The sequence below is a fragment of the Homarus americanus genome, unplaced genomic scaffold (genome assembly GCF_018991925.1).
Source record: "Homarus americanus isolate GMGI-L3 unplaced genomic scaffold, GMGI_Hamer_2.0 scaffold41027, whole genome shotgun sequence".
In the NCBI taxonomy this organism is placed as follows: domain Eukaryota; kingdom Metazoa; phylum Arthropoda; class Malacostraca; order Decapoda; family Nephropidae; genus Homarus; species Homarus americanus.
The window spans coordinates 4,234,905-4,256,705 of NW_024745073.1; the positions used below are offsets into that span (position 1 = coordinate 4,234,905).

At 39.8% G+C, this 21,801-nt stretch overlaps 1 protein-coding gene across 1 annotated transcript in view; it reads left to right on the plus strand.

Moving 5' to 3' along the window:
- The first annotated feature begins 9,446 nt into the window (after positions 1-9,446).
- The window catches only part of LOC121878498 (uncharacterized protein DDB_G0271670-like), a 79,072-nt gene continuing 66,717 nt past the window's right edge, over positions 9,447-21,801 (plus strand). The window contains exon 1 of the mRNA XM_042384755.1: positions 9,447-10,093. The gene's annotated coding sequence lies outside the window, so the exon portion shown is untranslated. The remainder of the gene's footprint in view (positions 10,094-21,801) is intronic.

The window sequence follows — 21,801 nt, forward strand, 5'->3', positions numbered from 1 at the left end:
CACGACTCAAGAAGCCTGTGGCGGCCGTTTGTGTAATGGGGGAACTGAACTTAGAATGTCGTCAGGGCGGCTCTAGCTGTGGAAGTTTGATGATGGAAGTTGTGTGTGAAATGTAAAGCCTTTATCGGTGACATTTTTCTTGGGGTTTTGTGGTATATATATATAAAATGGTATTTCTGGGAGCTGCTTGGTGTTGTTGTGTTGTGTTGTGTTTGTGTTTGTGTTGGGTAGTGTTGTGTTGTGTTTGTGTTGGGTAGTGTTTTGTTGTGTTGTGTTTGTGTTGTGTTCGTGTTTGTGTTGTGTTCGTGTTTATGTTGTGTTCGTGTTGTGTTTGTGTTCTGTTGTGTCGTGTTGTGTTTGTTTGCGATGTGTTGTGTTGTGTTTTTGTTGTGTTGTGTCAGTAGGTAGGTGGGGGGTAGCAGGTCAGACATCCAGCCACTACTTTGTCCAACCACCCCATACCACTTTTTCTCTTCGTGTGTGTGTGTGTGTGTGTGTGTGTGTGTGTGTGTGTGTGTCGTTAATTTAATTAAACAAGGAGAGTCGTTGAGGATGTGGGGGTTGAGGAGAGGAGGGAGAGAGGAAGGAGGGAGGGAGGGTGAGAGGAAGGGGAGAGAGGAAGGGGAGAGAGGAAGGGGAGGGAGGGAGGGTGAGAAGAGGAAGGGGGAGGGAGGGAGGTGAGAGAGGAAGGGGGAGGGAGGGGGGCACGACACATGTTATTATCGGTAACCTCTGAACGAGAATGCCATCCTCCTGGTACCTTTATTCTCTATAACATCCTGGGTAAAAAAATGCATACCGAAAAAAGAAGGAAGAAGGGGAGGGAGAGGGGGAGGGGGAGGAAGAAGGAGAGGGAGAGCGGGATGGGGAGGGGAGGGGAGAGGGGGGAGGTGTATATTTTAACTCTCTTTGGTATCCTGAAACAAAATGCAAATACATGATTTTTTTTATTGCTTTGTTGATGTATTTTCAAAACCATTTTTTGGTTGGAATAGTTGTCCTGCTATTTGATGTCTGAGGGAGTATTTTTATTTATATTTAAGTTAGGAAGTTTAGGGCCGAGTATTGATTTATCTATGTAATTTTAAAACTTTTTTATTTTATTGGGAGGGAGGGAGGATGCGAAGGGAAGGAGGAAGGGAGGGAAGGGAGGACAAGTCGAGAATAGGAGGTGGAGGAAGTGGAGGGAAGAAGTATGGTTGTTGGGAGGGTATGGAGGAGGTAAGTAGGAGGTGTGTGGGAGGGGGGGAGGAAATAGGAGGGTTGAGAGGAAAGAGGGATGTGGAAGAGAGGTGGAGAGAAGGTGTAGGCGGGTGGATGGAGGTGGAAGGTAGCGATGGTAGGAGGTGGGGATTAAGAGAGGCTAGGTGGTGGGGATGGAGGGAGAATGGAAGATGGGGATAGAGGGACGGTATAAGGTGGGGGAGGGGGAGAGAGGGAGGGAGGGAGGGAGGGAGGAGGAGGAGGAGGAGGGAGGGGGAGGGAGGTAGGGAGGGAGGGAGGGAACGGTGTCATTTGAAAATAATGGTTTTTTTTTTATATCTACTGGGGAATATCTTTAGAAAGTTGGTTCATAAGCTTCACTATATGCTAATTAGTTTCCTATATTTAGTGTGAGTTTTATCAGCTTGATGTGCCTAAGCTTCTTGTTGTTGGTGTGGTTGTTGTTGTTGGGGATAGTTGTCGTTGTTGGGGATAGTTGATGTTGTTGGGGATAGTTGTCGTTGTTGGGGATAGTTGTTGTTGTTGGGGATAGTTGTTGTTGGTGATAGTTGTCGTTGTTGGGGATAGTTGTTGTTGGGGATAGTTGTCGTTGTTGGGGATAGAGATTGTTGTTGGAGAAATTTTGTCACTCGACTCTACTATCTACACTCGGAGAAAAAAAATATTCAATCATGATCAAAACAATTAAACAGCTTTGATCAAAATAGCTTAAAGAACTCAATTTTGATCCCCAGAGTTCTCAGAGGCGGAAGGGAGGTAATAGTGAACGCTAAGTCTTGATCAAGTGAGCGTAGAGTTTATCATTCCAAAGAATTTGATGATAAATCTCGCTAGAGGGACAAATTTTACGAGCTTTTTAACTTCTGACAGCAATATGAGGCCATAAAGCTGGAGGGAGGGAGGGAGGGTGGGAGGAAGGAAGAGAAGGAAGGAGTAAGAGAAGGTGGGAGGGAGAGAAGGTGGGAGGGAGAAAGAGGGAGAGGGAGGGAAAGAGGGAGACCAATCCTGACACCTAAAACCAATCCTGACACCCAAAGACCAGTCCTGACACCCAAAGACTAGTCCTGACACCCAAAGACCAGTCCTGACACTCAAAGGCCAATCCTGACACTCAAAGACCAGTCCTGACACTCAAAGACCAGTCCTGACACCCAAAGACCAGTCCTGACACTCAAAGACCAGTCCTGACACTCAAAGACCAGTCCTCCTGACACTCAAAGACCAGTCCTGACACTCAAAGACCAGTCACTGACCACTCAAAAACCAGTCCTGACGCCCAAAAAGTCCAGTCCCGACACCAAAGACCAGTCCTGACACTCAAAGACCAGTCCTGACACCCAAGACCAGTCCTGACACTCAAAGACCAGTCCTGACACGCCCAAAGACCAGTCCTGACACTCAAAGACCAGTCGGCACTCAAAGAACACTGACACCCAAAGACCAGTCCACACACCCAAAGACCAGTCTGACTGACATGACTCAATCCTGACACTACCAGTCCTGACACCCACCAGTCCTGACACTCAAAGACCAGTCCTGACACCCAAAAGACCAGTTCTGACACTCAAAGACCAGTCCTGACACTCAAAGACCAGTCCCTGACACCCAAAAGACCAGTTCTGACACTCAAAGACCAGTCCTCAAAGACCATCCTGACACCAAAGACCAGTCCTGACACTCAAGACCAGTCCTGACACCCAAAGACCAGTCCTGACACTCAAGACCAGTCCTGACAAAGACCAGTCTACAACTCAAAGACAAGTCCTGACACTCAAAGATGATCCTGACACCCAAAGACCAGTCCTGACACTCAAAGACCAGTCCTGACACCCAAAGACCAATCCTGACACGATCGACCAAACAATAAACATAAAAGAAAATGAATGATTATCAAATACTATTATTTTTTCCCCGTCACTGGACTGTGTTTCTGATCACTTTGTCCCATTGTGTTTATTCTTTTTATTGGAGGGAGGGGGGGTGAGGGTGGGGAGTGAGGTGGGGGGTAGGGAGGGAGGGAGGGAGGGAGGGTAGTAATAATTGTTGTCTCTGAAGGTGTTTTTATTTGTGAGATTTTCTAATTGGATTTATCACCTGTTTTGTTTATTGACACGTGTCGTTTTACCTGGTAATTTTAATGGCTTGGTTTATTGACTCTCTCTCTCTCTCTCTCTCTCTCTCTCTCTCTTTCTCTCTCTCTTTCTCTCTCTCACTGAAACCGTTCAACTGACTGATCTTATCAAGGCAGCGATATAAAATACAATTTCTCCTTTCTCCATCTCTCTTTTTTCTCCTCTATCTCTTAAGCATATATTCTCCTCCAGAACGAATATATATATATATCGAGAGATTTATAAATGATATATCTAGAAATACTCGTTGCTATTGAGCCTTGTTAGTTAAATTTAGATTCTAATCATCGTCATATCATAGACTATTTATAATGTCCTTGTACCCTTGAACATTCAATACCTTTGTGATTGCATATGATAGAAATAATTTGGAAATGTCGCTATAAAAGCTGATTAGTTGAGTTTTAGTAACAGTTGCTATGTATATTTCTAACTCTCAACATAACTACAATCTCTTGTGATACATATTTATACTGGTTACAGGAGCAATAGGTTCTTAAATTACAAATACTGCACAGAAAGATAGATAGATAGATAGAGAGAGAGAGAGAGAGAGAGAGAGAGAGAGAGAGAGAGAGAGAGAGAGAGAGAGAGAGAGAGAGAGAGAGAGAGAATTATAAAATGTCCCCCAGATTGGCTTCCCTAAAATAGAAATTAACTGGAAAGTCACAGAAAATTTGTGGCTTACAGTTCAGCCTCGGGCTTGACAAACCAATTAACTAACTGAAGCTGTGCCTCCCTAGTTACGACAACAAAATAGGAATCACAATAAATTGGGAGAAAATGGAACAATTGCTTCTATTATTATCAACGAAATAATAATAATAATAATAATAATAATAATAATAATAATAATAATAATAATAATAATAATAATAATAATAATAATAATAATAATAATAATAATAATAATAATAATAATAATAATAATAATAATAGAAAAATAACTTCTTTTATAAACACAAATTTATTCAGAGGTAATAAAGACAGAATCAAACATATCTGGTGTAACTCCAAATAAGATGAATAAATTACAAGTTAAAATAAAAAAACCGGCTAAATTTATCTTTCTCTATCAATATTTTTCCTGTGCACATTTGGCATCATGAATATAACAGAAAACCGCCCAAATTTCACGCCAGAGTGTTGTATGTCGCTCAAATTCCACGCCAGGATACTGAAAGTCGCCAAAATAGTCTGGTTTCATACATTAGGTAAAGTTTTAACTTACTTAGAGAAGTTTACGACGGTCTTATGAGCTTATGCCACACGTCAACACCAAGCTAACCGCAGGGCAGAGATATATGGCGGGTTAGTTCAGGGTTTTGATACAGTAAAGATTCGTACAGCCATTTGTCCTCTCTTGAATGGCATTAAGTAAACGTTATCTAATCAAAGTAGAGCCTCTGTGTAGTTTGGATACCATTTTCTAGACATTTTAAGCTTTAGAGTTTAATTAATAATATCCAGTTTGATTCGCTTTTCCATTTATATTTAGGAGAAACATTTCATCTGACGGACCATGTAGTAAGTTAGTGTCTTATGTCTGGCAGCGGTGCACGACGCCAGTATACCCGGGTGTTGAAGTTGTCTTAACGTCCTTGGTTCTCCTCCTTACAATTCTATTACGTTAGATTAGGCGAGGAAAACATAAATTTCCGGATCGCTTTGACTCAGGCACACCGACCTCCACGCCTGCCACCTCTAAATATATTGTCTGTCAGTCAGGGTCTATTGTTTAGAGGTTTTGAAATGGGATTTGAAATGCATTTTGCCCTGAACAGTGTTTGATCACACAAATCTGATGTTTACATGTGTGTGTGTTTTTTTACTGAAATATTACATAGAGACTCGGTGTACAGCTTCCCTATGATCGTGCATGTTTCCCGTGTTGCCCTCCAGTGTCTGTTTTATTATTATTATTATTATTATTATTATTATTATTATTTTTATTATTATTATTATTATTATTATTATTATTATTATTATTATTGCTGTTGTTGTTGTTGTTGTTGTTGGTGGTGGTGGTGGTGGTGTTTTTGTTATTGCTGTTACTACTATTATTATTACTATTGCTCTATTATTTCTCTCTGACTGTCTTTCTCTGGTCAAAAGACACCGATACTACACCAGTGTTACCATACATAGTCAGACTCCAACAACAAGTGTATAAAAAAATAATACATAATTACCCGCCACCATATGATGACTTCCTGGCTAATTAAGTCTTTTGTTCTGGTAATAATAGAAACCCATATAGTTAGTCACCCTCTCCAGGTGTGTATAGATGTGTGTGTCATTATTAATTAACACGTAACTTCTTCAGGCCACTATCAGGTAGCCTTGAAGGTAATAATATAGCATGGTATTTTGTTCTGGTATTCATTTAACGTCTACAGGTAAGGAGTAAGGTAATTAGTCTTTCCACAGGTGTGCATATGTATGGTATTATTCTTTTTTAACGGGTAACTTTATCAGATCATTTCCGGTGGTCTAAAATTAAATGTTTTGTTTAGTATAACGTTTTTTTTTGCGATTTTAGGTTAGGTTAGTTTTAGGTATGCAGGTAAGGAGACTTATAATTAACCTTCCCAGGTGTATATATGTGTGAGTCACTGTTTATTAGTGTAAAAAATAATACAATTAGTCCCCCGTGTTCTTAACGAATAGATAACTCTGACTTAAACTCAACTAAACCATACTTTCAGGTAGTGACTTCAGGTGTACAGATGTCCAGCCTTATAATTAAAAATCCCAGGTGTAAAAATCACTCATGTGTGTCACTGTTTAGGTAATTATTACAATGATATTATTCCCTGTGACATTAAAACGCAAATGACATTTGTTGTAATCGACTGAAATTAGACTTCCCATGTGGAAGGTATTATTATTATCAGATATAAAGGTATAGAGAGTTATAATTAACCCTCACACGTGCGTATCTACCTGAAGCATTATGTGATTACTCCTGATGACCTTCTTATGAACTTGTGGTACGAGTTGAATATTTTGTGTTATAGTGAGAGAAATTAACATTTATTTTCTAATTTATTTTACTTTCTCTTTCTTTATTATTTTTTAGAAATACGAAAAAGACGAAGAAGTAAATAACCCAAACATTTAATTAAAATATCACTAATTAGCTACTACCTAATTAATGATAATCACTATGAAATTAAGTTGATGTCAAAGTACTTGGTCATCTACGAACAAATTTAAAATCACTTAAGGTTAGAAAATACTTGAAAAATGTCATTAACTTCCCCGGCCATATAATAAAAAAAAAATATCGAATTCTTAAACAGACAAATTGGAGAGATTCATATTTTTTTTTTAACATAGAGTCTAACCTAACCTAACCTAACCTAGCCTAACCTAACCTAACCTAACCTAACCAACTTAAATCTAACCTAAACAAACCAATCCTAACATAAACTTGACCGAACTTAATCTAACCTAATACACTGTTTTAACGCGCAAATTCTAATCCTCCTTCTAATCCACGAGGGAGATTAGCTCAGATCTGCTCTAATTGACTCTCCGTTTTATTTGATTCTTAATTAAAGAACTAAATGATCTACTCACACAACTTTCCAATTACATAACCAAGTTTGTAACCTCGAATTCAATATTGTCGAAAGAGGGAAATTAGTTGAGCCAAGAACTCCCTATGTAACAAATCGATTAATTGATGATGGATGAGTTGGGTTAATTTTGAGGCCGGGTTATGAGTCATTCAGGTAATTTATGTACTAATTGGTGTTGTGAATATTACCTGGAATGATTTATATTGTGGGTTATTATTTAGTAGTGTTGTTATGTGTGTGTTTATCTATGTAAACATTCAGGTAAATTATATATTTATTACACACACACACACACACACACACACACACACACACACACACACACACACACACACACACACACACACACACACACACACACACACACACACACTACTTAAGACTAGTAATTAACTGAATTAAAACCAGTGAAAATAGGAAAAAAAGAATGGGAAACGGCCGAGGGAAGCCATTGTGCGTTTAACCTGCTTTGGGTGTAAAAGGTGTAGCGTGATGCAAATGGCGAGTCATGTTAGCGCTTAAGGTAAAAATGTTAGCGACGAACTTAAACAGAGAGGATCCCACATCCTTTCAACTTATTTTGGGCATAAAAGCTTCGGTAGAATGTAAATAGAGGTCGTGTTAGCGTAAAATTGTTAGCATCGAATGTAAAAATGTTAGCGACTAGCGTAGAAGGAAAAAATATTATTTAAAAACTGTAGTAATACTGGTAATAAACTGTAGGCCATCTGCGTAAAATGTTATCTTGTAGCGACGAACGTAAATATGTTAGAGACAAATGTTAAAAGTTAGCAACGATCATGACAGAAAGAAGAAATATGATAAGAACAGACGTATGAGTTATAAGAGTTCAACCAATCAAGAACAAACAAACGCTCACAAAAGAAGAATAAAATATGACACCTGTAAATTTTAGCCAATCAGGAACAGTTTTCAGTTGATGACGAATAGCAGAACAGCTGATACAAAGTAAACAAATATATGAGCGCTAATGTGAGTTCCCGGACAGATTTAATGATATGATACGAATTTATTACCTTAAATGAGCGCTATGACCATAAACTAAGAGTTTTTGTCAATATTTTGTCCACTACGATCATTTTCACTCTCGTCTAGGACTGAGTTTCATTTGTTTCTGATAAAGTTTCAATTGTTTATCATGAAGTTTTATGAGTCTATAGTACAGTTTTACTTCCCCCTGACACAGTTTCATCTCTCTCTCTCTCTCTCTCTCTCTCTCTCTCTCTCTCTCCTTCTCTCTCTGTTTTCTCTCCTCCTTTCTGTCTGTCTCTCTTTCTCTTTTTCTCTCCTTTATCCATTCTCCCTTTCCCCATATTTTTTCCATCTCTCCCACTTTTTCTTATCTCCCTTCCTTCTCCCATCTCCTTTCATTTTCCATATTTTGCTATCTCCTTTTATTCTCTCATCTCTTTTCATTCTCCCCCCTTCTATTTTCTTATTTTCTCCCTCTATTTCCTATCTCCTTTCCTTCTCCCTCTTTCTTTTATCGCCTTTCTTTCTCTCAACTCTTTTCTCCCCCCCCCCTCTTTCTCTCGCCTAGGTGAGAACTTAGGGCACGGGGTCTATTCTCTCGGACTTCTCGTTTAGGAGACTGATGCTGAGAGACCTTTTCCTGTTTTCACGTTTGTAGAAAGTACAAATACTTTCTTTTTCTCTCACTCTCTCTTTCGGTCTGTGTATTTGTAGAGAGTAAAAATACACCTTTTTCTCTATAGATATATATATATTTTTTTTTATCCTCCCTCCTCTCTCTCTAACACATGTAAATTAATAATTTCTTCTCTATTCTGGAATGAAAATGTGTTCTTGAGTAATGTGCGTATGTGCAGGTGTGTAGGTCATGCGCAGGTGTGTAGGTTATGTGCAGGTGTGTAGATCATGTGCAGGTGTGTAGGTCATATGCAGGTGTGTAGGTGATGCGCAGGTGTGTATTTTATGTGAAGGTGTGTAGGTAATAGTACTAGAAGATATATGTAGAGAAAAATCAATTTAACTAAAACAAAATTTCAACATTACGAAATCTGCATAAAAAATACAAATACGAAAATAATGATACATAATGTTAATTAATCAAGTACCTGATCGTCACCCACCTGTCTTTAACACCTGCTACGATCAGTTTAACTTCTGAAGAGTATAGCCATGGTGAAGTTATTAATATTGTCTAAATAACTGAATGAAAAAATTTGCTTGAAAGAAAATAAGAAAATCCTGTTACGAATTCATATATCTCATTATGTGAGTGTGAGTGAACTGGTCATGAGGAAAATGGAGTAAAGGCTGTCAGGTTCAGTTGAGTTAAGGATCATATAATTTCCCGATAAACATTCACTGGAACGAGGCTGATTTGCCTTCAAAAATCATCAGTGGCAGAGTGCGAGTTGAAGAGTGCGCGGCGGAGGTTCGCCAGGCGCGGGATCTGAGTTGAGTCGTGGGTGACGCCACCACATTGGCCGCTGGTGTCGGGTCAGTGCCTGTTGGGCGTTTGTTAAGGGTGGATGTGCGCGCTATCACTCCCCACACGGGGGGGAGAATTTCCATAACTACCATGTATTTATCTGTCTCGTAAAGCCAGTGATACCGAGTGCGTTTAAGTGGTAATCTCGCTAGCTACGAACCGCAGGACCGCGAGTGCGTAAGATTAATAGAAAAAAAGAACGTACGCTTTTGAAATGCTTGATATGGTCTTTAAAGTCTTATATGTACATGTATATACGCTTGATTATAACGCATATTAATGAAACCTTCTTTTATGGAAATGATCAATGGATGAACACATGAAGTGGGTTGTAATAATTCGAGTAAATAGAACCTGGGAAAGATAAATCGAGAAAAAAAATAAGAATGCATAGATTGTAAACCTTGACTTGACTGAGAGTGAGGGAGAGAGAGAGAGAGCAAGTGATGTTTTCTTTTTATCTATGTTTAACGAGGCCTCCAGTACTTGAGGAGCCATTAAGTGAACCACATCGTCATCGTCATCATTGTCAGTATCATAGCTGGTAGCTTAACTGACGTGTACACCTGACGACGAGGGAGAGCAAGCAAGAGAGAGAGAGAGAGAGTGAGAGAAAGGTGGCACAAGAACCCCAAACTCTCTCTCCGGAAGACAAGGATGAACCCAACCAGGTAGACCACTGCTCTCAGGTAGTGACCGCAAGGCCACCTTACTTTCTCCTAGGGAAAGTTTCTTGAAGGTTTAATAGGGAAAGTTGTGCATGGCCTGATAGGGAAAGTTGTTCAGGGTCTGACAGGAAAAGTCTTTAGACGAGGAGGAGAGGGAAAACTAGAAGGTTTGGAAGAGAAAGTATCTTTAATGTCTGTTAGGGAAAGTTTGTCTGTTTTCTCTCGAGGATATATAGATAAATCAGTTAAGAAAAGTTGTAAGGTCTAGTAGAGAAAATGTGGCATAGTTTCTAGCAGGCGTTGTAGGTATGGCCGCCAGGGAAAGTTGTAAGTTATGAAATAAAAAGTTTCTGAACGTTTGTTAAGGAAAACTGGAGTGCATTCTCTCGGGAAAAATTATAGAGGTCTGACCACAGTAAATTTGAAGGTCTGGCGGGGAAAGTACGAACTCTTTCTAAAAAGTAAAATACAGCCTGAAATTACGGCAGGTAGACACTGTAATCCTGGCAGGTACAGTCTGAAGTTTCTAACTATCTATCTATCTACACACACACACAGTATATATATATATTTATATATATATATATATATATATATATATATATATATATATATATATATATATATATATATATATATATATATATATATATATATATATATATATATATATATATATATATATATATATATTAAGTAGTTGCCGCGATAGATAGATATAAGACTGGAAGATAAATAAATAAATTGATAAATACATATCGATAAAGATAAATAGGTTGATGGATAAATAGGCATCTATATATGTAGCTAGTGAGGTATATAGCTATTAGATATAGTAATATATAGCTATTAGATATAGTGATATATACGTATACTGGTAAATATAATTTCATAAAAAAATCGTTGTTCGTGATGTTTCTTTGATTGTGTTTGTCTTTCTCTGTTTGTGTTGATATAGAGAGAGGGAATATGTTGAGAAGATGTGTGTGTGTGTGTGTGTGTGTGTGTGTCTGTCAACTGAATTAAGCTGGTAAACCATTTAAAATCTAGAACGCTAAAAAAAAATCTTAGAATATCAAAAGCTAAGAATCACAAAAGCTAGAATATTAGGAAGGTAGAAATCTTAACAAACTGAATGTTAAAAGCTAAAAATATTGAAAAATTAGAATGTTGAAAGCTTTAAAGTTAAGAACATTTAAAAGCTAGAATGCTACAAAAAAGCTGACATGTTAAGAATGTAGAACATAAACGGGTTAGAATGTTAGAAATTTAAAACGATCATAAGCTAATTACAGTAACATAGTCGAGATATAAAGACTGAACGTTACATATACAGAACGCTAAGAAGCTAAAGCATTTAAATAAGGGGTAGAACGATATAACCTTAAAACGCTAAATTGTTCGACATTCTATCGGACATATTTTAGCTTCATACTTAACCATACGTTACCCAGTTGCTGCTTATCAATTTTCCATCTGTTTAATCTCTCTTTAGCTATTTAATCTGACTTAAGCTATTTTCTCCTTATAGCTTTCCTTATCTTTATATTGCTTCCTTAAATTATTCTATTTTGCTTTTCTGTATATTGTAGTTTTATAGCTTTTTTTTCTTCTTTTTGTTACGCTTTCTCGTCTAATTTCTTTCATTATCTTTTTCTTTAATATTTAAATTTAGCTTTTTGGGGGTTTAGCTTTTATACATATTAGCTTACTATCCCTCTCTCTTATTTCTATCTTATTCTTTTAACTTTTATATCTATTCGTGCCATCTCTCTTTTAGTTCATCATTATTTCTTTTACCTCATTTCATTTAGCTTTTTAGCTTTTTATATACTCAGTTTATGTCCATTTTAGCTTTTGTTGTGGTAATAATTGTCTGGGGAATTAATTAATCTAGTTTATTGTACGTGATACTTACATGTCATTTTTTTTAAATAAGGGGTTGTAGACGATGTAAGTGTGTGTGTGTGTGTGTGTGTGTGTGTGTGTGTGTGTGTGTGTGTGTGAGTAAGATTAGGGCAAGAGGCGAGTTATTTTTTTTTTTTTTTTGGACGGCCTAAGAAAGACAAAATTATTATGGCGATTATATAAATATTTTTTATTATATGTTTTAGTTGAGTTTTAATGTTCTATATATAATTGGATGGATTATTAATACTAGGGATTATATATGAATTATTTTTCTATGTGATATTTTACTTTGTTTTTCCTTCGTATTTTCCATCTAAGGTAAAATAGAGTTGCAGAGATATTATAAACATGATTACCTTTCATCATCAGTGTAAAAATTCTTATTCTTTTTATTTCATATTGATTGGCGATATTCTTGAAAAATATCTGAGAGAATATTTTTCGAGAAATTCATAAAAGCATCTGGTCGCCATATTTATTATTATTATTATTATTATTATTATTATTATTATTTATTTAATTTTTTTGCGAAATATACATCTATCTAGTTTGGTTTAGAATTAATAGAAACCTTTGGTGGAGGGAATACTTTTTCGCGAAATATACGTAAATTATCGAAATCCATGATCCTCATTATGTATTAAGCACAAATATATATCACCGAGAAATATTATAATGTTACGGAAAAATACAGATTAATACGACTGACAGCTTTCGCTAAATATATCCTCACACCTCATTATTTCAAGGTCAACCCGGAAAAAAAAATACACTCTGAAATATACTTTATCGGCGCCGCTTATTTATTTCAAGATAATAAAGGTACGTTTAACTACAGTGATAACGACTTAATTCAACACAAAGTACATAAAATTACGCCGTTTGATACCAGGAATAACATATTAACTTAGGGTAATTACTTCAGAGTAGTACAATGGTGTAGATGTACAATTTATCCAGTAAGTACATTGTAATAGATGTACATTTAAAGCCAGTAAATTAATTGTTGTACTTAAGTAGTGTACAGAGTGGTAGATGAATAAGTACAGCGTAACAAGTACTGTACGTACATTTTGGGTACATAATTAAAATGTAGTGAATACGCACAACTGTAGCGTATAAATAAAACAGAGAAGTACACTACAGTAAGGAAAAGTGTAGTACATAATTACACTCGTGGTTGAGTACAATTGAGTACATAATTACACCTGTGGGAAACACTAATTAGCTACAGGTAAATAAGGTCGTGTCCTTATTGGTATTTTTCCTCCTCTCAACCCACGCGTCTTAGTTCTCTCTTTCTCTCTATTTTTCACTCTTCTCTCTCTCTCTCTTTCACTATCTTTATCTCTCCCCTCTCTCTCCTTCATTATCTTTACCTCTTCCCTCTCTCCCTCACTCTATCTTTATGTCTCCCTCCCTCTCTTTCACTCCCTCTCTCTTTATCTCTCTTTTCTCTCCCTCTCTTTCTTTCACTCTCTTTACCTCGCCCCTCTTTCTTTCTTTCTTTCTTTCTTTCTTTCTTTCTTTCTCAGGGTATTAGAACATGGAGGAGCCTAAGCCGGGAGGGATTTTCTCCGCTTTATTACTTCATCTGTGAAAATTTGTCACTTTATTATCTCACTTTTGTGATTTTATCCATTTGGGTAAATTTTTTTCGAGGGATTTTGTCTGTTGCTTAAATGTCGGCGATATTGTATTTTTTTACGATATAAATATCGGATTTTTCCCATTCCATTTCCTTACTTGTGAGATCAATGGTTAGGTTAGGTTAGGTTAGGTTAGGTTAGGTTAGGTTAGGTTAGGTTACGTCAGATTCGGTATGGTTAGATTAGGTATGGTTAGATTAGGTTAGAATAAGGTTAGTCTAATAAAAATCTGAAAAAAAAACTCTCGCTCTAATGGAAACGCAAAGAGAAATCCGGAAAAAATTCCTAACTCATAAAAATCGGTAACAATCCTTTACTTCCATGCCAATAAATCTGGAAAAAAAATCTTCGTTTGCCAAGAATGGAACCTATTGATACGTACACAAAGGCAGGTTAATCTGACCTCCGACTGGTGGTGGTGGTGGTGGTTGTGGCGGCGGCGGCGGCGACGACGGTGGTGGTGGTGGTGGTGGTAGTGGTGGTGGTGATGGTGATGGTGGTGGTGGTGGTGGTGGTGGTGGTGGCGGTGGTAATGGTGGTGGTGGTAGTGTTGGTGGTCGCGGTGGTGGTGGTAGTACAGTAGTAGTAGTAGTAGTCCAACATAGGACTTCAAACACATCCAACGAAGCCCGTGTTGACGTCAGTGCTCGAGGATTCTGGACGCGGGGACAGCGAGCCTTTTTTGACATCCGGTTTTTTGATCCCACCGTAACCTAGCTCTTGGTGCTGCACACAGGAGGAACGAGAACGACAAGAGAAGGGCATATGGGGAGAAAATTCAGAACGTTGATCAAGGCAGCTTCACTCCTCTAGTGTTCACAACCTCTGGTGGGATGGGACCAAGTGCAAGATGCTTCTACGCCAGTTCGCGGAGGTGATCTCAGAACAGAAGCAGCAGCCTAGAAGTTATGTTACAGCCTGGATGAGATGTCGACTGTCCTTCTTTCTACTTCGGTCGACTTTGCTCTGCCTCAGGGGAACGAGAGCATCGGCCCCAAAGCCGACAACAGTTGCAGATATTGACTATGAGGCTACAGTCACTGAATGCCGCATAGATCTGCGGCTCAACCAACTCAACACAGCTAGGATAGCTACTTATGTATTAGAATATTTAATATTAAGGTAATAAAATGGTGGCGAAGGAATGGCTATGAGGGGAGGATGGAGGCCATGATAAATAAAGTAGTAGTAGAAGTAGTAGTAGCGACCTGTGTGTAATTTTCAGCATGCTCGCCTTGCAAGCGAGTGGACCCGGGTTCGATTCCCGGGCATGTGAAACAATGGGCAAGTTTCTTTACGCCATTTGCCTCTGTCTACCCAGCAGTAATTGGGAACCTGGATGTTAATCGCTTTGCGGATCGTGTTCCGGGGTAATGGTTAGCCAGTGCAGTTGGCGAGTTGTCCGGTCTTCTCGGACTATTCCTTGACACTGGGTCATGCAGCTCGTTAACTTAGGGTGTGGCTGTTGTGTTGGCGACAGCTTCTACACCTTAAACAAATTCACGCTGAGTTGGCCCTTGGGCGGGCCATCCTCGTTACACGAGGGGCAACTATTAGTAGTAGCAGTGTTGGTGGTAATAGTTATGAATCACCCTCTCAGCCATGTCACGAGTCACCCCCTCAGCCATGTCACGAGTCATTCACTCAGCCATGTCACGAGTCATTCCCTCAGCCATGTCAAGAGTCACCCCCTCAGTCGTGTTACGAGTCATTCACTCAGCCATGTCACGAGTCATTCCCTCAGCCATGTCAAGAGTCACCCCCTCAGCCATGTCACGAGTCATTCCCTCAGCCATGTCACGAGTCACCCCCTCAGCCATGTCACGAGTCATTCACTCAGCCATGTCACGAGTCACCCCCTCAGCCATGTCACGAGTCACCCCCTCAGTCATGTCACGAGTCATTCCCTCAGCCATGTCAAGAGTCACCCCCTCAGTCGTGTCACGAGTCATTCCCTCAGCCATGTCACGAGTCACCCCCTCAGTCATGCCTCAAGCTGTCTCCTCCCCAAAGCTGCCAGCCAGCCACCAGCTCAGACAGACACTCATACCTGGTCACAGTAAGGACTGATAATAATTATCTTTTCCTTGCTCTCTTTATATGTTTTTGCTTTCTCTCTTTCTCTCTCATTTTCTTTCAGTTTCTGTTTCCTTTCCTCTGTCCCTTTGTATTTTATTTATATCTATCTACTCTCTCTCTCTCTCTCTCTCTCTCTCTCTCTCTCTCTTTTGCCCCTCCTTCCTCCTCCTCCCCCTCGCTCCCTCCACTCCATGAAGCCATTGGTTGCAGCAGAGGTTGTTGTGATAATGCCAGCGTGGAGGACTGCTACCTGTAGGGCGGACAGCAAGAGATAACACTTAACCCTCCCACCTTCCTACCCTCCCTCCCTACCTCCCTACCTCCTACCCTCCTACCTCCTCCTCCCCTACCCCTGCCTCCCTACCTCCTACCTCCTACCTCCCTCCCTCTCTCCCAGCCTCCTACCCTCCTACCTCCCTACCCTCCCCCCTACCCTCCCTACCTCCCCTCCCTCCTCCTACACTCCCTACCTCCTACCCCCTCCCTACCTCTTATCCTTCTCCCTCCCTCCCCTACACTCCCTACCTCCCCTACCTCCCTACCTCCCTCCTCCCCAACCTCCCTACCCTCCCCTACCTCCTACCCTCCTCCCCTACCTCCCTCCCTCTCTACCTCCCCTCCCTCCCAACCTCCCTACCCTCCCCTACACTCCCTCCTCCCCTCCCTCCCCTCCCCTCACTACCTCCTACCCTCCCTACACTCCTACCTCCCCTACTCTCCCTCCCTCCTCCCTACCTCCCTACCTCCCAACCTCCTACCCTCCCTACCTCCCTCCCTTCCTCCCTACCCCCCCTCCCTCCTCCCCTACCTCCTACCCTCTTCCACCTCCCTCCCTCCCTACCTCCTACCCTCCCTACCTCCTCCCTTCCTCCTACCCCCCCCTCCCTCCCTCCCCTACCTCCCTCCTCCCCCACCTCCCTCCCTCCCCTACCTCCTACCCCTCCCCTACCTCCCTACCCTCACTACCTCCCCTACCCTCCCACCTCCCTATCCTCCTACCTCCCTCCCTCCCCTCCCTACCTCCTACCCTCCCCTACCTCCTACCCTCACTACCTCCCTACCCCCCTACCTCCCTACCCTCCCTCCCTCCCCTCTCCCTACCTACCCTCCTACCCTACCCCTTCCTACCTCCTATCCTCCTACCTCCCTCCCTCCCCCCCCCTCCCCAACCCTCCCTTCCTCCCCTACTTCTCCCCACTCCTTCCCCTATTCCTCCTTCACTCCCTACCCCCTTCCTTCCTCCCCCTCCCCTACTTCTTACGCTCTTTCCCTCCATTCCTCCCTACAACCCCTCCCTACCCCCTTCCTCCCTCCATTCATTCTACCTCCTACCATTCCCTCCTTTTCAATTCCCTTCCTTCTTCCTTACTTCGTAATTCCTCCTCCCTATTTCCACCCCCCTTTTCCATACTTTCTTTTCTCTTTTCGTCCTTAATTCCTATTACCTAATTCCTAATTCCTTTCGTTCCTCCCTACCTCCCTACTTATCCCCTCCCCCTTCATACTTCCTTCCTTTCTTCCCTCCCTCCCTCCTCCCATGTGGTCCCGGTATGGTCATTGAGGCAGCCTTTTCCAGAAGCACTTTGTTGGAGTGGTAATTACAAGCAGGTGAGGGGAGGGTGAAAGAGAGGGGAAGGAGAGAAAGAGAGGGGAGAAGAATACTAAGGTAAGGGTGAGGGGAGGGTGAGGGAAAGGGGAAGGGGAGAAAGAGAGAGGAGAAGGCTGGTAGGGAGAAGAAGAAGAGAAATGGAAAGGAAGAGGGGAAAGTGAAAGAGAGAAAAGAGAAGGTTAGTGAAGAGAAGAGGGGAAGACGATTGAGGGGAAAGAGAGGGGAGAGAATAAGGATAGTGGACGAAAGGAAAATAGAAAAGATAATGAGAAGAAGGAAGGGGAGAGAACGAGGAGAAAAAGAGAGAATGGTGCCGATAAGAGTGCACAAGGAGGAGAAAAAGAGGGGAGAAAGGAGGAGGAGAAATATAGCGATGAGGGGGATAGACAGAAGAGAGAGAGAGAGAGAGAGAGAGATGATGTTGATGATAATGATGATGATGCAGAAGAAAAGAATCTATTACCAAGTCAATTAAACAATGTGTGTGTGTGTGTGTGTGTGTGTGTGTGTGTGTGTGTGTGTGTGTGTGTGTGTGTGTGTGTGTGTGTGTGTGTGTGCGTGTGTGTGTGTGTGTGTGTGTGTGTGATGAACCTTGTGATGTGGGAAGAGAATAAAGGTGAAGGAGGGGAAGGGAGAGGAGGAGGAAGAAAAAAAGGAGGGAAAATCTAAGGAAAATAATGGGAAAGGAGAAAGGAAGAGAAGAAGAAGGAGAAGGAGGGGATAAATAAGAGATATTTGAAGGGACAGAACAAATGAACGATAAAGAGGAAATTAAGAGGGAATGACTGATAACTCGGCCAACGATGAAAACAAGAGGACTGGTATTTTTTGTCCTCTGGTCGTGAAGGAGGAAGTGAGGAGATGAGGGACATAAAACAGATTATTATCGTCTCTCACTCTCTCTCTTTCTCCCTCTCTCTTTCTAGCTCTCCATTTATCTCTCCCTCTCTTTTTTTCTCAATTTTTTCCATCTATTTTTCTGTCTCTTTTATTTGATATTCATCCTTCTCTCTCTCTCTCTCTCTCTAACTCTACCCTACTGACTGTCTGTTTGTCTGTCTGTCTGTCTGTCTTCCTTCACCCCTTTTGTCTGTTTATCTGTCTCTCTATCTCTGTTTCCCCCCCTCTGTCTCTGTCCCTCTGTCTCTCTCTCCTCTCTCTCTCTCTCTCTCTCGTAAACAAACCAGCTGAGTCACCCTCCTCCCGGTATGAAGGGTTAAAGCCTTCAAGTAACACCTATTAGAGTTTTTAGTTTTTCCTCCGTGGGGGAAAAAAAAAAGTTTATTTTCTTGTCAAACAATTTTCTCATTCCTGATCTCCAGATTTTTCTTAATTAAAAGCAAGAGTACTTTTGTTGTTGTGACGTTTGGTTCTCCTTTCTTTTGGTACGTTAGTCAGACCAATCCTGGCTTACACCTTACTGACTGCCCGGTAATGGTTGATTTTTTTTTCGTTGGAGGGATTTTTTTTTCTTTTTCTCACATATGTTTCTTTATATACGCTGCCGGGTGTAGGGTTTGTGTGTGTGTGAGAGAGAGAGAGAGAGAGAGAGAGAGAGAGAGAGAGAGAGAGAGAGAGAGGCTAACTTCTTCAACCTATTTCCCCCAGGTAATATTAGGGTGTTTAATCTCAAGGTGGAATAAGCTGACAGGTATAATATTTACACGATCTATTTTTTTTGTAGAAATTAAAATATTCCTTGAAGTTGAAATCAATGTTTCTTCTTTTCACTGGATGAGACTTGCTATCATTCTTCAAGAGGTATACAAGACCGTGGGTTCCATACCAACGTGGTGTGAATGACTTAGGGGGTTAAATATTATACGAAGGAGAATATTAAGTGAATTGCATGGAATTTTAACTGAATATGTATATGTATCAAGAAATGTATATACAGTATCTTGGAGGAATATCGATAACTAATACAATTCTCGTATATCTTTGGAAAACTATTTAAATACCGTATATATTTTCTTGATATATATATATATATTTCCGTTGAGGATTTATTCATGAAAAAAATCCTTGTCTGCAGTGGGAACTAAATTTTGTAGCCCCATATTAGCTAAATATATAAATCCAATTATGATACATATTTCCCATATACAACATACCTATTTTATTAAAAAAATTATATAAAAATGCAAGCGAATGATTTTTGCAACATTAATATTACTTGAATATTTCTGTGACTATTGCACGGCAGGTTTTCCATTGCACTATGTTGCAAAGTATGTTGTCATTGCAAACATTATCAGGTAACGAGATGTGAGTTTATTCATTGACAAGTAAATACAAATAATTCTTGCTGGCTATTACGCTGAGAATAGTTTTAGAAATTACAGAATATTCCGGCTAAAGTTATGCCAATTGATACCATGCTGAAATTACTTCCTCCCTTCCCTCTCACTTTCCATCCCCTTCCCTTCTGCTTACCCCCTTCCATACCCTCACCTCCCATTACGTTTGGTTTTGTGGTATTGTAGGATTTTAGGAGTTTGATATTTTGGAATGTGAATATTTTATGCTATTTTATGGTATTTTAGGATTTTACTATTTAGGAATATCAGTATTTTATGCTATAATGTAATATTTTGTGCTGTTGTGTGATATTTTATACAGAACAAAATCCCTGGGGAGTATTTAGCGTCTCCCGCCCGAGTGCTGAATTAAAACAACTTTCTTTCCTTTAGTAATAAGCGAGAGCACATTTGTAAGCATACCACCCCGGCTCCTGCATATTCATACACAGGGGAATGTATTCATACAAACATACGTACATGCAAGGCGGTTCATACACATTCATGCGTGACGCCCGCACGTTTTGAATATAGAGTCATGTACGCTGTTAGTTGCTGCGTATTAATGAATGTTGGTTGGAAATACATTCATTCTTATGTGTACATGGAGTATACATACGAGTATATAATTATATGTATTGATATTTTCACACACACACACACACACACACACACACACACACACACACACACACACATACACACACACACACACACACACACACACACACACACACACACACACACACACACACACACACACACACACACACACACACCTATTATTTCGATTTTGATTTAAAAGCGTGTTTTTTTTTTTTACAACGACATAAATCACCCGACTAATGGACTGATTCACGCACACACACTCATACTTAAGTCCATTCATACCGAGTCACTCACGAGTCAGACACACTTACAGCTTGTTTAAGAATGTTTGTACTTTGTTCTACGCATCGTTAAGATAATTAATACGTGTCTATTAGTTTGTCGTTTCGTGGTATAATGAAGTTTTATACTACGGTTAACCACACTAGTTAATGTGTGTGTGTGTGTGTGTGTGTGTGTGTGTGTTTAATGAACACACACACACACACACACACACACACACACACACACACACACACACACACACACACACATACACACACGCGTTACCTTTCATACACGGCGTCAGTGAGAGAGGCGGTGTATTACCCCAGCCTGTATGTCACATGAAGCGAGCTGGCAAGAATTCATTTAACTCACCAAAGGTCATATGACGTAGTACTGCTGTTAGAGTGACGTTATGGTGATAGGATTGACTGTGTGTGTGTGTGTGTCTGTCTGTGTGTCTGTCTGTCTGTCTGTCTGTCTGTATGTGTCTCTGTACATACGCATGCGTCTATATTATGTATCAACAAATCTCTGTATCTGTCTATACATAAATATATCTATTATACATGTGTGTACTTCTATGTATACGTATGTTTCTATAGATATGTTTCTAAATCAATGTATATATATATAAATCAGTCTGTTTATCTGTCTATATCATTTGAGAAACCAGAAAAAATAAGGATATTTTGGTAGGGAAGAAATCCTTTATCACCCCGCCCCCGTAAACTCCCCGAAGGCGTCAGATCCAGCAAGAAAGAATTAACCTCCCCCCCGCGCACTGACCTTAAGACTTCACATTAAAGTCTGAAAAGATTAATCCTGGGAATGGGAGAAAAAATCTTCCACGTTAGTTTAGAATTTTGGTTTAAGGGAAATATGATATGTGGAATTGTATTAATTTTATATGTGGAGTAATTTTTGGTGATTTATTTTATTTTTTGATGTTTGTTTGTGAGAATGTATTTGTTTTTTGTTTTAGGGGGGAATTTATTCTTTTTATGTTTATTTATTGAGAGATTAATATTTTTAATGTTTATGTTATAATAATTTGTCGTTTTCAATATTGTTTATATATTACATCGTATCGAGTACATTATTTATTTTGTATATATTGTGTAATGTGATTTATTTGATGATAATTTATTCCCTTAATTGGCTTTTTTTTTAAATTTATTATATTTAATGTTTATCTTACGAGACAATAATTCCATCTGCATTATAAATTAAGACGAAGAGGAACATTGCTATATAAATTCATATACAATATCGACATGTAAATACTTC